Source organism: Vulpes lagopus, chromosome X (assembly GCF_018345385.1).
Source record: "Vulpes lagopus strain Blue_001 chromosome X, ASM1834538v1, whole genome shotgun sequence".
Classification (NCBI taxonomy): domain Eukaryota; kingdom Metazoa; phylum Chordata; class Mammalia; order Carnivora; family Canidae; genus Vulpes; species Vulpes lagopus.
In genome coordinates, this window is record NC_054848.1 from 103,120,305 (window position 1) to 103,134,173 (window position 13,869).

The window sequence follows — 13,869 nt, forward strand, 5'->3', positions numbered from 1 at the left end:
TGAGAGGTTTTAACCAGATCTAGGACAGTATAAGTAGAAAGGGAAAATAGAATTTTAAAGGGATATTGCTTTGGGGGAGCTGCAAAGACTTGGTGCCTAATGGGAGAATTGGAATATGTGGAGAGGGAGGAAGAGGAGAGTTTGGCTCTGGATTACTGGTAGAACGAAAGCGCCTGACACAGAAGGACCAGAAAATGATGACAGGTTGTTGGGATATAGGAGAAGGAAGCACACTTTGGAAAAATGAAGTTTTGAAAAGCTATAAAGACATTCAAATAAAAATGCCCACTAAGCAGTAGATCTGCAGCTCAGGAGCAAGGAAGGGCTACAGTGTAACAAGACAAAAGACTTTCTACATTATTATTTGAGTTTAGGTGTGTTCAGAACTCTGGAGACATCTTTGGTGTTAACCATTTTCAAAAAGTGTTTGGTCCTCTGTAGTCTCTAATACTTATCTGCAACCCCAAGGGGAGTTTTTGTTGTTTGGAATTTTTTTGTTTTTGTTTGGGGGGGGGTGGGTAAAGAATGGTCACGAGGGGAGAGACATACAAAGGCTAGGTAAAAGAGTGAGAGATAAGGAAGAAATTGAGATCACAAGGGGAAAAAAGCACAGAAGGCCTACCAGAAGCTTCTTCCATCACCAGCCTCCTAAAGCTGTGATGGGGGTGCTGGGCCAGAGTAAGTGACTGCGTTAATTCTCCCCATCCACCACTCTCCAATATTCAGTGAAAGGTTCACTTAGCTTCATAAATACCTGTCTTTGTGTCTCACTTGCTTTGGCCTTGTCTTTGTCATTCTCTGTCTTGGTCTCTCTTAGTTTCTTCATCAGTGTTTCCCTCAAGGAATTTTTCATTTTTTTTCCTTTAAGATTTTTATCCATTTATTCATGAGAGATACAGAGGGGCAGAGGGAGAAGCAGGCTCCGAGGACTCTGGGATCATGACCTGAGCCAAAGGCAGACGCTCAACCACTGAGCCACCCCCGTGCCCCTTTTTTCATTCTTCGTCAACTCAATATTTCACCTTTGGGCAGACCCCTGGTTTTCCAAAAGCCTGGTAGCTCCCATCTGAGAACACAAGAGCCACTTGCCCCAAATAACTCTGACCTGCCACTAGATGGCACTGTCTGGGAATTTTGCTAACCTGTCCCAGCCATTCAGTAGGACCTGAGGTTCAGCTGTGGGAAGTTTCAACTTGGTTATTCTGCCTTTACTGTGTTGCAATCAGTTACTAACGAAAGGTACGAGACCTTCCTTTGCCCACCACCAAAGACAACTTGTGTTTCTAAAACACGTACACCTCTAACAGCCCGTCCTCTGAGCAGATGCTTACCCTCCCCACCCCCGCCCCGCACCTCAACTCTCACATGGGTTCCTAGATTCATTTCTCCCTCCCCGCTGCCCCCCCCTTAGCAAGGTGGGTTGATCCTCTTTCCTTGCTTTGAGCATGCGCTCAAAGAATCACGTGTTGTCAAAGCCTAAAGGGCTCTTATACTTCGGGTCTAACCCCATCATTTGCAGACGAGGCAACTGAGGCGCCTAAAGGAGCAGAAGCTTGATCAAGGTCCTATAAGGAATTCAGGGCAGAGTATATGGGTCAGAGGCTCCTGATATATTTGTAATAATCAACAAAGTAACCCGAAGATCGTTTTGGTCCACTAACTGTGCTAGCATGGCTAGATGCCTGGGGAAGGGCAAAGAGGGAAGGAACGTAACTTGTCCTGGCGTGAGAGACTTAGTAATGTTTTCTGAGATTAGGTGGTGCAAGAACAACGCTGATGTGTGTGAGTGGCTCACGGATGCAGAGAGGAGAGAGCTCTAAGGAGAAAGAAAGCCATGGGTGGAGGAGGGAGGGGTAGAGAGTTAGGTGAAGCTTGGAGATGGGAAATGCACCAGTTACGATTATTTAGATTATTTCAGAGTCCAGGCCTATGGCTTGATAAAGAGTGATGGTCAAAGGGAAGTAGAGACCAGGCTGGACTGGTGGGCTAACACTGGACTCTTTAATCCTTAAATGTCAGGCTCCTTTCCTACTAATACTGAAGAGGAACTTTCAAATACATTTGCACTTCAGATTTTCTATTTTCAGTGGAAACTTTCCACTAAGTTCGATTCCCGAAGAAGTTGTCTCTTCATTTTGCCTTTTTTCCCCATTAGTCTCAGCCACTCAGAGATGAAATTGAACTATGAAATTAGGCTGGGAGCTTATTTCCTCTGCTCCTGTTTCCTTAGCGACATCACCAAGAAGGACCTGAACATTCTCCCGCTCTAAACCCATTTGCTTTGCTTCCATCTATCACCCACTCATAGGAACTTGGGCACCTCTGCATCCCACAGCTTCCTTTGTCTCAAGAGGACTTCCAGGGGGATTGGAGAGCTCTTGACAGCGGAGCAGCATCTACAGGAGGTAAGCATGACTTCATACAAACTCCAAAAGTAGGGCTCTTTAAAAGCAACTGGAACATGGGAAAATCGGAGGGCTCTTTCAGATTGTCATGGGCACATCAGTGCCCACACAGTCTGAACAGCAACATTTCAAAGCTAGATTAGTCTGCTCTTTCCCCTTCTGAACTCCTGTTTCATTTCCCCAAATGGCTTGAGGTGTGTTTCTCTATCAGGAACATTTCAGCCAGTTTTACTCCTGCCATTTGCTGTACGCCCCCCATTCCTGCCCCTCTTTTCCCCGAGAATGCTTTGCCTTAGATCTTGACTTCTGCTCAGTCCAGGGCCTGGCACATAGTAGATGCTCCATAAATGACACTTTTTTTTCCTTCAGAAGAGCCTGAGGGATTATCCAAGCATTAGACTCCATAGAGTCACTTCAGAGTCAACAAGTCACTGAGGAGCAGGAAGGCTGTAGGCCTTGGTGCTTGATTCAACAAAAGGAAGTATATTTGTATATGTTAATTTATAGTTTGGACTTCTGGATCTGATATTGTTTTGGAGGGAAAAAGGAATGTTCTCACTGATCCAATGTCTTCATTTTCTAGATGAGATCAGTGAGGCTCAGAGCCACTTTAAAGTAGATTCAGGGAAACAATCCCACTTACAATAGCAATACAAATAAAAAAATACTTAGGAATAAATTTAGCTAAGGAAGTGAAAGAAGTGTACACCAAGAATTATAAAATACTGAGAAAAGAATGAAAGAAGATATATATATAAACTGGAAAGACATCCCATGTGTGCGTGGATTAGAGGACATTATACTGTTGAAATGTACATACTACCTTAACTGAACTATGAATTCAGTGCAACCCTTATCAAAATTTCAGTGGCAGGGACGCCAGGGTGGCTTAGTGGTTGAGCATGTGCCTTGGGCTCAGGGCGTGATCTAGGAGTCCTGGGATCGAGTCTTGCATCAGGCTTCCTGCATGGAACCTGCTTCTCCCTCTGCCTATGTCTCTGCCTCTGTGTGGTGTGTGTGTGTGTGTGTGTGTGTGTGTGTGTGTCTCAATAAATTTAAAAAATCTTTTAAAAATTTCAGTAGCATTTTTTACACAATTAGGGAAAAATCATAAAATTCATATGAAAACAAAAGGAAAAAAAAGAAAGAAAACAGAAAAGACTCTTAATAACCAAAGCATCTTGAGCAAAGAGAACAAAGCTGGGGCATTACACGTTTTTATTTCAAAATATATTATGAAACTACAATAATCAAAACACTCTGGTCCTGGCATAAAAACAGACACATAGATCAAGAGAATAGAGACTCCAGAAATACATTCACACATTTATGGTCAACTGATCTTCAACAAAGATGCCAAGAATACACAATGGGAAAGGAGAGTCACTTCAATAAATGGTATTAGGAAAACTAGAGATCCACATGCAAAAAAAAAAAAAAATGAAATTGGAGAGGCACCTGGGTGGCTCAGTTGGTTAAGAGTCTGCCTTTGGCTCAGATCATGATCTCAGGATCCTGGGATTAAGCCCTGTGTCAGGCTCCCTGCTTAGTGGGGAGTCTGCTTCCTTCCTCTCCCTCTGCCCCTTTCTCGGTCATTCTCTCTCTCTCTCTCTCTCAAATAAATAAATAAAATCCTTAAAAAATGAAATTGGAACTTTGTCATACATCGTACATAACAATAAAATGGATTAAAGATTTAACTATAAGCCCTGAAAATGTAAAACTCCTAGAAGATAACAAAGAATAAAAGCTTCATGATGTTGGTCTTGGCAATGATTTCTTGCATATGACACCAAAAGCACAAGCAACATAAGCTAAGTGGTGCTAAATCAAACCAAAAGCTTCTGCACAACAAAGGAAACATTAACAGAGTGAAAAGACAACCTATGGAAAGGGAGAAAATATTTACTAACCATCTAGCTGATAAGGAGTTCATATCCAAAATATATAAGAAACTTCTACAACTCAATAGCAAATATATATATATATAATTGTATATATATAATTGTGTGTATGTATATATATATAATTAATATATATATATATATAATTAAATAATGGGTAAAGGAATTGAATAGACATCTCTCCAAAGAAGACATACAGGGATGCCTGGGTGGCTCACTGGTTGAATGTCTGCTTTTGGTTCAGGACGTGATCCCAGAGTCCTGGGATCAAGTCCCACATTGGGCTCTCTGTGGGGAGCCTGCCTCTCCCTCTACCTATGTCTCTGCCTCTCTCTGTGTGTCTCTCATAAATAAATAAATAAAATATTTTTAAAAAAGCAAAAAAAAAAAAACCCCAAGAAACAGAAAACAAAAAAAGAAGACATACAAATGGTCAACAGGCATAGGAAAAGGTGCTCAACATCACTGATCATCAGGGAAATGCGAATTAAAACCACAATAAGCTATCACCTCACACCCGTCAGAATGGCTAGTATCAAAAAGACAAAAAGTAAAAGGTGTTGGCAAGAATGTGGAGAAAAGTGAACCCTTGTATATTGTTGGTGGGAATGAAACCCATTATGGATGACAAAATGGAGGTTACTCAAAAAAGGAAAAACAAGACTACCACACAACCTAGCAAGCCCACTTCTGTGTATATACCGAAAGGAAATAAAATCTGTGTCTTGAAGAGATTATCTGCACTCTATATTCACTGAAGCGCTATTCATCGTAGTCAAGATGTGGGAACAACCTAATTTGTCAATGAATGAATGGCTAAAAAAAATTGGTACAACTAACTATACAATAAAAAATTATTCAAAAAATTATTCAGCCACAAAACAAGGGAAATTCTGCCATTTGTGACAACCTGAATGCTAAGTCAGATAAACCAGACACGGAAAGAGAAAAACTTCAGCATCTCATTTATATGTGGAATCTAAAATAGTCAAACTTGGAGCACCTGGGTGATTCAGTGGTTGAGCATCTGCTTTTGGCTCAGGTCATTATCCTGGGGTCCTGGGTTTGAGTTCCACATCAGGCTCCCTGTGGGGAGCCTGCTTCTCTCTCTGCCTATGTCTCTGCCTCTCTCGGTGTCTCCATGAATAAATAAAAATCTTAAAAAAAATAGTCAAACTCAGAAGCTGAGTGGGACAGTTGCCAGGGGAGGAAGAAATGGTGTGACATTAGTTAACGGGTATAACATTTCAGTTATTCCAGATGAATAATTTCTGGAGATCTCATGTAAAGCAATATAGATATAGTTAACAATACTGGATTGTAAATTAAAATTTACTGATAGGGCAGATCTTCAGTGTTCTCACCACAAAAAGAAAGAACATGGTGGGGACACCTGGGTGGCTCAGCGGTTGAACATCTGCCTTCAGCTCAGGGTGTGATCCCAGGTCTGGGGATTGACTTCTACATCTGGCTCCCTGCGAGGAACCCACTTTTCTCTCTGCCTATGTCTCTGCTTCTCTCTGTGTGTCTCTCATGAGTAAATAAATAAAATCTTTAAAAAAAAAAGAAAGAACATGGTGATTATGTGAAGTCACAGATATGTTAGTTTGATTGTGGTGGTCGTTTAAAAATATACACACATATCAAAATACAATTTGTACACCTTAAATGTATACAATTCTTATTTGCCCATGATACCTCAATAAGGCTGAAACAGAAACAGAATTCTGGGGAATCTTTATCTCTGTTCACTACTGGCTTTTAAACCACAGGTCTTGTAAGCCCCAGAGTTCAGTGGAAATGCCTCTGTTCTATCCTCTCTCCTCCAGCCCCCTTATCCGAGCAGCTCCCCTTTTACTTTGTAAAAAATTTTACAACTCTAAAGGAGTTCCTTTAAACAAAGGGTTCCACCTCTAAGGGTCAATTGCCTCTCATCGTGGATCAGCTTAGCCCTAATTAGCAGAAGGACAAATATCTACACATCAAAATGGAAAGGAAAGTTCTAAATTAGGGAGCAGGTTGCAAGAGTCCACCTCAGAAATGATTTTCGAGACTGATGAACCAGCCAGATGCATTTGTGATAGTAGGGAAAAAGTAAAGCACCTACAAATAAAGATGTCGGATTGGTGCCATGGCTTTACCAGTGAGTCAAATAGGGTGCAGTAGAAAGAAGACATGGTATATGTATACAATGGAATATTACTCAGTCATTAGAAACGACAAATACCCACCATTTGCTTCAACGTGGATGGAACTGAGTGAAGTAAGTCAATCGGAGAAGGACAAACATTATATGGTCTCATTCATTTGGGGAATATAAAACACAGTGAAAGAGAATAAAGGGGAAAGGAGAGAAAATGAGTGGGAAATATCAGAGAGGGTGACGGAACGTGAGAGAATCCTAACTCTGGGAAACGAACAAGGGGTGGTGGAAAGGGAGGTGGGTGGGGGGTTGGGGTGACTGGGTGATGGGCACTGAGGGGGGCACTTGGCGGGATGAGCACTGGGTGTTATGCTCTATGTTGGCAAATTGAACTCCAATAAAAAAATATATACAAAAAAAACCCCCCAAGAAATGGGGGAGCCAAAGAAACAGGTGTGGTGGTGTTAAACTAGCTTCTGACCCATCAGGTCCCCTAGTCTCAAATTCCTAATTATGTCCTCCATCAGCCATCAACACTGTATCATGAATGAGCTTATCATCTAGCTGGGCACTTGGGAGCTGGCTCAGCAGTGGGAGAAGAGGATGCTGCCCAGAGAGGTGCCCTGCCTGGGGAATGCTCAAGAGCTGGCATCAGGAACAGAATCACCAATTTCCAATCTCTCTCTCTCTCTCTCTCTCTCTCTCTCTCTCTCTCTCCCTCTCCCTCTCTCAAAGGTCCTTGCTCTCTATGTATATGTGTGTACAAAGATATATACAAACCTTGATAACAAAATAAGGAGGACAGAAACTGATCATGTAGCCATACCTGGTATTTGTAATGATCTTCTATTTATTTCATATTATCTTTGCATTCACCAAGTATGATTGTCATCATAGTCCAATTTTCCCTTGGTGCTTAGGATCCAGTGCCCCCATCAGTACAGTAAGTCTCTTTGCTTATTGACTCAGGAGTATGAAGAGTCCAAAGTGGCTATGGTGCTATAACTGCACACTGCTGGGTAGTGCCTGCATGTTGTGTGGAATCATCTGTAAACCAGGCACATATCTTTTCCTCCTTTATCAAGTGATCATAGGGAACCCCCCCCCCATAAGGTCATAGGTGCAGACTGGGAGAGAGAAGGTAGTGTCACAGGAGTGGGAATCACGGGCATTTGGGCCACTTCTTTAAATAGGTTACTTGTCCTTTTAGGGCTTGCTTGGGCTCTACCATATATATATACCATTTCTGTTTGGTGATGGAGTGCTTCTGTGCATGTCTGATTTTATGGCTTGATAGGTCAGATAACACTCAGTTTATGATGGGCAGCTCAGTTCGTATGGTAATTTGGTGGCCCATTCTCAAGTGTTTAGTCTCTACTAAGGTCCAGTAGCAGGTCAAAAGCTGTGTCTCAAAGGGAGAGTGGTTATCTCCAGAGGATAGCAGGGATTTGCTCCAAAATACTAAGGGTCTGTGCTGTAATTCACCTACAGAGGCTTGTCAGAGGCTCTGAATAGCATCCTTATATGCACTGACACTTCAAGAACCACTGGATGTGCTAGTGGTGGACCTTGCATTTCAGCCTGGACCTGTTGCAGATCCTTCTCTTCTGTTCTCCACTCAAAACTAGCAGCTTTTCAGGTCCCTCAGTAAGTTGACGAGAGTAAACGCCCAAATAAGGAATATGTTGTCTCCAATATCCAAAGAAGGAAGCCCACCAGGTGTTATGCCTCTCTTTTGGTTGTGAGAGGGACCAGATGCAACAACTTATCCTTTACTTTAGAAGAGATATCTTGACATGCCCCAAATCACTGGAAGCCTAGAAATTTCCCTGAGATAGAAGATCCCTAAAAAAAAAATAAAAAAAAAAAGAAGATCCCTGAATTTTTGTTGGATTTATTTCCCACCTTCTAATAAGATGTTGCTCCATTGCCTGCCCAGTTACTAATTTGCAATCTGTTATTATCTATACCTTTGTTCTTCTAAATATAACATGTCTTTTTTCTCTGGCTACTTTTAAGATTTTCTTTCTCTCACTGGCTTTGAGCAATTCAATTATGATGTGCCTTGGTCTCGTTTTCTTCACATTTCATGTGTGTAGAGTTCATTGAGCTTCTTAGATCTGTGGGTTTATAGTTTTCTTTAAACTTGGAAAATCTCCAGCCATTATTTTTTCAAATATTTTTCTGTCCATGCCCCCCTGAGGCTCTGAGTATATGTGTATTAGACCACTTGTTGTAACCCCAAGCTCACAAATGCTCTGTTAATTAAAACCCTTTTCCTTGCATTTCATTTTATATAGTTTCTCTTGATATGTATTCACATTCACTAATATTCTCTTCTGTAATGCGTACTCTGCCATTAGTTCCAATTCAGTATATATATTTTTTCATTTTAGACATTGTAGTTTTGTCTCTAGAAGTTCAGTTTGGCTTTTTAAAATATCTTTTATGTCTCTACTCAACTTTGTGAATATCTGAAATGCAACATATATAAATTCAAGATGACCTAAGATAATTTCCATTTTATGGAAATGTTTTCCTTAACCACCTATCCTTAAAATAAATATGGTGGACAAGCATGGAGCTTGGCTCTTTGGGGTATAGTAGGATATATTCAGGCAAAAAGTCTTGGAAATGAATACAAGAGTAAAAATCAGGATAGACTAAGTGTGAACTGCATGACAAGGGTGATATACAAAAGCTAGAGGCCAGAGTCAGGGACCAGAAAGAAACTGAATCTCAGTAGAAGCCTGTTGAGAACAAGCAAACTTTCTTGGACACCAGTGGGTGTTCATAGTTCATTTAAAAGTATTTTATAAAAAATATTCTATTTATTCATGAGGGACATAGAGAGAAAAGCAGAGACATAGGCGAAGGGAGAAGTAGGCTCCTTGTTGGGAGCCCAATGTGGGATTCAATCCCAGAACCCCAGGATCACGACCCTAGCCCAAAGGCAGATGCTCAACCACTGAGCCATCCAGGTGCCCCCATAGTCCATTTTTATTGACCAATGGATGTGTGGTAACCTCATGAGGTAAGTAAACTCACAAATATCAAGAATTAGTCAATTCATATAAACAAAATCCCAAATATCCCAAATCTCTCCCTCTCCCCAACAGTTTAGCATTAGTGCTCTTTGGCTCTAGCTTTTAAGTACATTTATGAAATCTTGAACTTTAAGCAGAAACTTATTTCATCAGCAGCTAGCAATGACTAGCACAGAGTTAAAGTTTAGTGAATACATGTTGAGTCAAATTTATTACTCTGTATTATACTGATCTGTGCACTCTTGTCTTTCCACTAGACTCTTGTCTTTCCCTTCTTATTTATTTTTCCACCCCCAATGTCTAGCACTATGCCTGGAACTTCATACATTCTCAATAGATGGTTTCTGAATAAATGATTTTCTGGATAAATGGAAAACCTTGAAAGTGCAGGACATTGCTTTGTGAATCACATCAAGGCAATGTTGCTGGCAGTGTTTAACACTCTGTCAAGAATCTAACCTAAAAATGTTGCCTCTGCCTCTTGAGAAGAATAAAGCTAAAGTTGATTTAAATAATAGGAGGGAGAATGGGATGACTTAAACCAGAATTTCTTCACCAGAGCTCAGGGGCTCAAAAGGGAGTGGGACCCATTTTATACTCAGTTGTTGTCACCTTCTTCAAGTTCACTGATCTTTTCTTTTTTACTACTAGTAGGATGTTAAACTCATTCAATGAATTTTTCACTTTTAGATATTTTAATTTTCCATTGTGGAAGTAGTCCCATTTGTTTTTTTCCCATCCATTTTTTTCTTCTTTATGTTCATGTTTTCCTTTCAGCATTTCAGTATTTATAATATTTTCTAAAAAGACATTGTCTTCTAATTCTATCATCCCTGTAGTTTCTGAGTCTATGCATTTGGACTGTTTTTTCTCCTGGCTACAGGTCACATTTTCCTGCCTTTTCTGTTAGTAATTTTTTACTAAATGCTATTAATTTTTTACTAAATTACAAGTATTACCTTCCTGAGGTCCTGGATTTTGTTGTGTTCCTTCAGAGTGTTGAAGTTGACCCCAGCAGGAAGTTAAGTTACTTGTGGATCATCTTGATCCTTTCAAGGTCTGTTTTTAAGTTTTGTTTAGGTGGTTCTAATAGAACCTCTAGATGTGCTAATTTAACCCACCATAAACTCAAGACTATTCCATTCTTTACAGAATGCTCCAAGTGTTCAATGTGGTCTCTCCACTTTGACTGCTTAGAACTGAGATGTCTTCTACCCAGATTATAGCTTCCCAGTAGTTTTTCCTTGCATTGGCCTTATGAATTTGCACCATATGTACCTGCAGCTTTGTATTCAGCCAAAGATGCAAGAGGATGCCAGGCAGTTTTCTGGGGCTTTTTCTCTGCATAGTTCCCTCTTCTGTGTTATTTTGTCCCATGATTTCCACATGTTTCAGTTTCCATGAACTTTAATCTGTGTCTTCTTGACTCAGTGAGACTACGGCACTTGAGTTTCTCCTTCCTGAGCCAATGGTCTGGCAAGTATGTGCAGTCAGAAGCCTGAGGCAATCATAGGACCCACCTTATTTATTTCCCATATCTAGGGAATCACAGCCCTGTACTTTTTGTTGCCCAATGTTCGACACACCTGGTGTTTCATATACTTTGTCCAGTTTTATAATTATTGATGTGAAAGGTCAAATCTGCTGCCATTTACACTGTCATAGCTTTGACAGACCTAAAATGCAGGCATGGAGACCAGCATTTCTATGTCCAGAGATTTCACTGAGGGCAAGAACAACTACTTTGCTTCACTCTTTCTTTGGGGGAATTTTCTCAATCCATTTACAAAGATGAATTTTCTTGCAGCCAGTCTTCACAAAGAAGTGGGCTCATGGAATATTTGTTTATGTACTTATTTACTCCCTGAACAATATTGTTGAGTTACTAATGTTTTCACTACTGTAGACACGGTCCCTACCTTCTAGAAGACAGTGTCTAGGGGGAAAGACAGATGACTTTAATGTAAGTATAGTGGGACAGGGTTCTTTTTAGATCTCTTCATTTCTTCTCCTCATTTCTAGTGGGGAGAGAGCTTTTAGTATAATGATGCATCAAAGTCTTGCCATTAAGGACACTTCAGTATTAGCAAGAAAAAAAGGTCTTTTGACTGCCCTATGCTAAAGGCTTTGAAAGACACATGCCTGCTCCCAAAAGAGACTATAAGGAGCCATTGGATAGAAGGGTCTACCATCACTCCTCCCCTCTTAATGAAGAGGGGAGCCTTGACCAAACTGAAAGCTCCAGATAATTTGAAAAGCTGGGACAAGTTGGGGGGAAAAGAGGGAGACCATGGGCTGTCATCAAAAATAGGTTTTGATTGCACCAAAAGGAAAACCCATGGGTACCTCTGAGTGTGTTTACGGTGGGCTACTACTTAGAAATGGGCCCTCCTCAGCCCGGGTGGCTCAGTGTTTTAATGCCTACCTTCGGCCCTGGGCATGATCCTGGAGACCCAGGATTGAGTCCCCATCAGGCTCCCTGCATGGAGCCTGCTTCTCCCTCTGCCTGTGTCTCTGCCTCTTTCTCTGTGTGTCACTCATGAATAAATAAATAAAATCTTAAAAAAAAAAAAGAAAAGAAATGGGCCCTCCTTGCAAATCATGCCAAGATATTACTTAAAGCAAAATATGTCAAGTGTTACAAGAGTGGCCAAGTGAGGGGATCCCGGCGTGGCTCAGCGGTTCGGCGCCTGCCTTTGGCCCAGGGCGCGATCCTGGAGTCCGGGGATCAAGTCCCGCATCGGACTCCCGGCATGGAGCCTGCTTCTCCCTCTGCCTGTGTCTCTGCCTCTCTCTCTCTCTGTGTCTATCATAAATAAATAAATAAATCTTAAAAAAAAAAAAAAAAGCCTGGCCAAGTGACGTGGAAGTTCTACATTGGTGTGGTCAGAGAAGTAAGAAGCATAATTTCCAGTCCCCCAAATATCTCTCCACTAAGAGGTCAGAACCTGAAATTCTACCATTGACACCTAAAACATTTGTCTTATATATTGCTTTCTTTCCACATTATCTATTTGAGAGAGCAAGTCTCCTTAGTCCTAAAATGTTGATGGAATAACGGATGCGACAAATAGCAAGATGGAAGATGTGTCTCTTTGTTCTCATTTGAAAAGGCTCTGCTTTTCATCATTTATAGAGATCTCGCTATTTACTGCTTCTGCTGTGGTCTTTGCTCTTCAGATTTCCCTGAATATGCGGTAGAATTCATGTGGAAGTAGAATGCAACTGAATTGCTCTGTGCTAGATTCTGGACAAAGGAGATTGCTGCTGAGGCTTTGGCTCAGTTGAAAGTAAATCTCATTCCTTGGGTGATAGATCCTGTTATTTTAACTGGCACAAGATTTTCATTTTGTGTGCTCAAAGGAACAGGTTCCTGAATAAAGCCAGCTACTCATAAAAAGTGTGGCTGTGACATGCATGAGAGGCTGACACAGCCAGAGTAGCATTCAGGGTCTGCAGGAAGAGTAGGCTGGATACTGGCAGTGGAGGCTGCTTTTGGTGTTTCTAGAATGAGCTTTGTTCAGATTTTCCCATCAGACTTTCATTAATGCACATCCTGTCCCACATGCAAGTCTCTCTTTTCTCCCTCCCTTCAGTGGCTCCTCGGGGGTGCTCTATGCCTAAACGCCCCCACCCCGTGCTACCTATGGGCAGAGGGGGCACAGCAGAGTGTAGGGAGCAGCTCACAAGGAACCAGCAAGTGACCCCAAGACACAAGTTTCTTCCTCTTTCCACTCTCAGTCACATCAATCTCAATGTAAGGGACCCAGGGCTGGAGTTACATTATTAGACCAGACTGTCTAAAGTTACTAAGTGATAAGTTACTGTCAAAGTTACTAAGTGATAGCAACCAGGCAGAAGGTAACCAATAGCAGAACAAGGGAACCAGAGGGACAAATAAAGATAGAGAAATGCCTTCAGAGGCCCATGGCTTTAGCCTTGCTGACTCCAGCTCGCAGGGACTTGAGGACAGCCTCAGGATAGCTTAAGAGATTGGGCATCAGTGATCCCAAAATTTCATTCCCTTGCTTTGAAGCTCCTTTATTTCCAAACAGAACCCAAGAAGTGGCACAGTACAGAGGAAAGAGCATTTGTCTGGGGTCCAGAACACTGGGTTCTAATGTCTGGTTGAAACATTACATAGTTGTATGACTTTGAACAAACCCCTTTCACTTCCTGGGCTTCAGTTTCTCCTTCTGTAAAATGAGAGGAAGCATAGGCTACATTGCTAAGCACCTTAAAAACTCTGGCATTCAGGGATGCCTGGGTGGCTCAGCAGTTGAGCGCCTGCCTTCAGCTCAGGACATGATCCTGGGGTCCCAAGATCGAGTCCCACATTGGGCTCTCCACAGGGAGCCTGCTTCTCCCTC

The 13,869-nt window shown here is 41.5% G+C and overlaps 1 long non-coding RNA gene across 2 annotated transcripts in view; it reads left to right on the plus strand.

Moving 5' to 3' along the window:
• The window catches only part of LOC121482268, a 46,591-nt gene that overhangs the window by 14,107 nt on the left and 18,615 nt on the right, over positions 1 to 13,869 (plus strand). For both annotated transcript variants that reach the window (XR_005985580.1, XR_005985581.1), the window contains exon 2: positions 2,309 to 2,405. This is a non-coding gene — a long non-coding RNA (uncharacterized LOC121482268). The remainder of the gene's footprint in view (positions 1 to 2,308; positions 2,406 to 13,869) is intronic.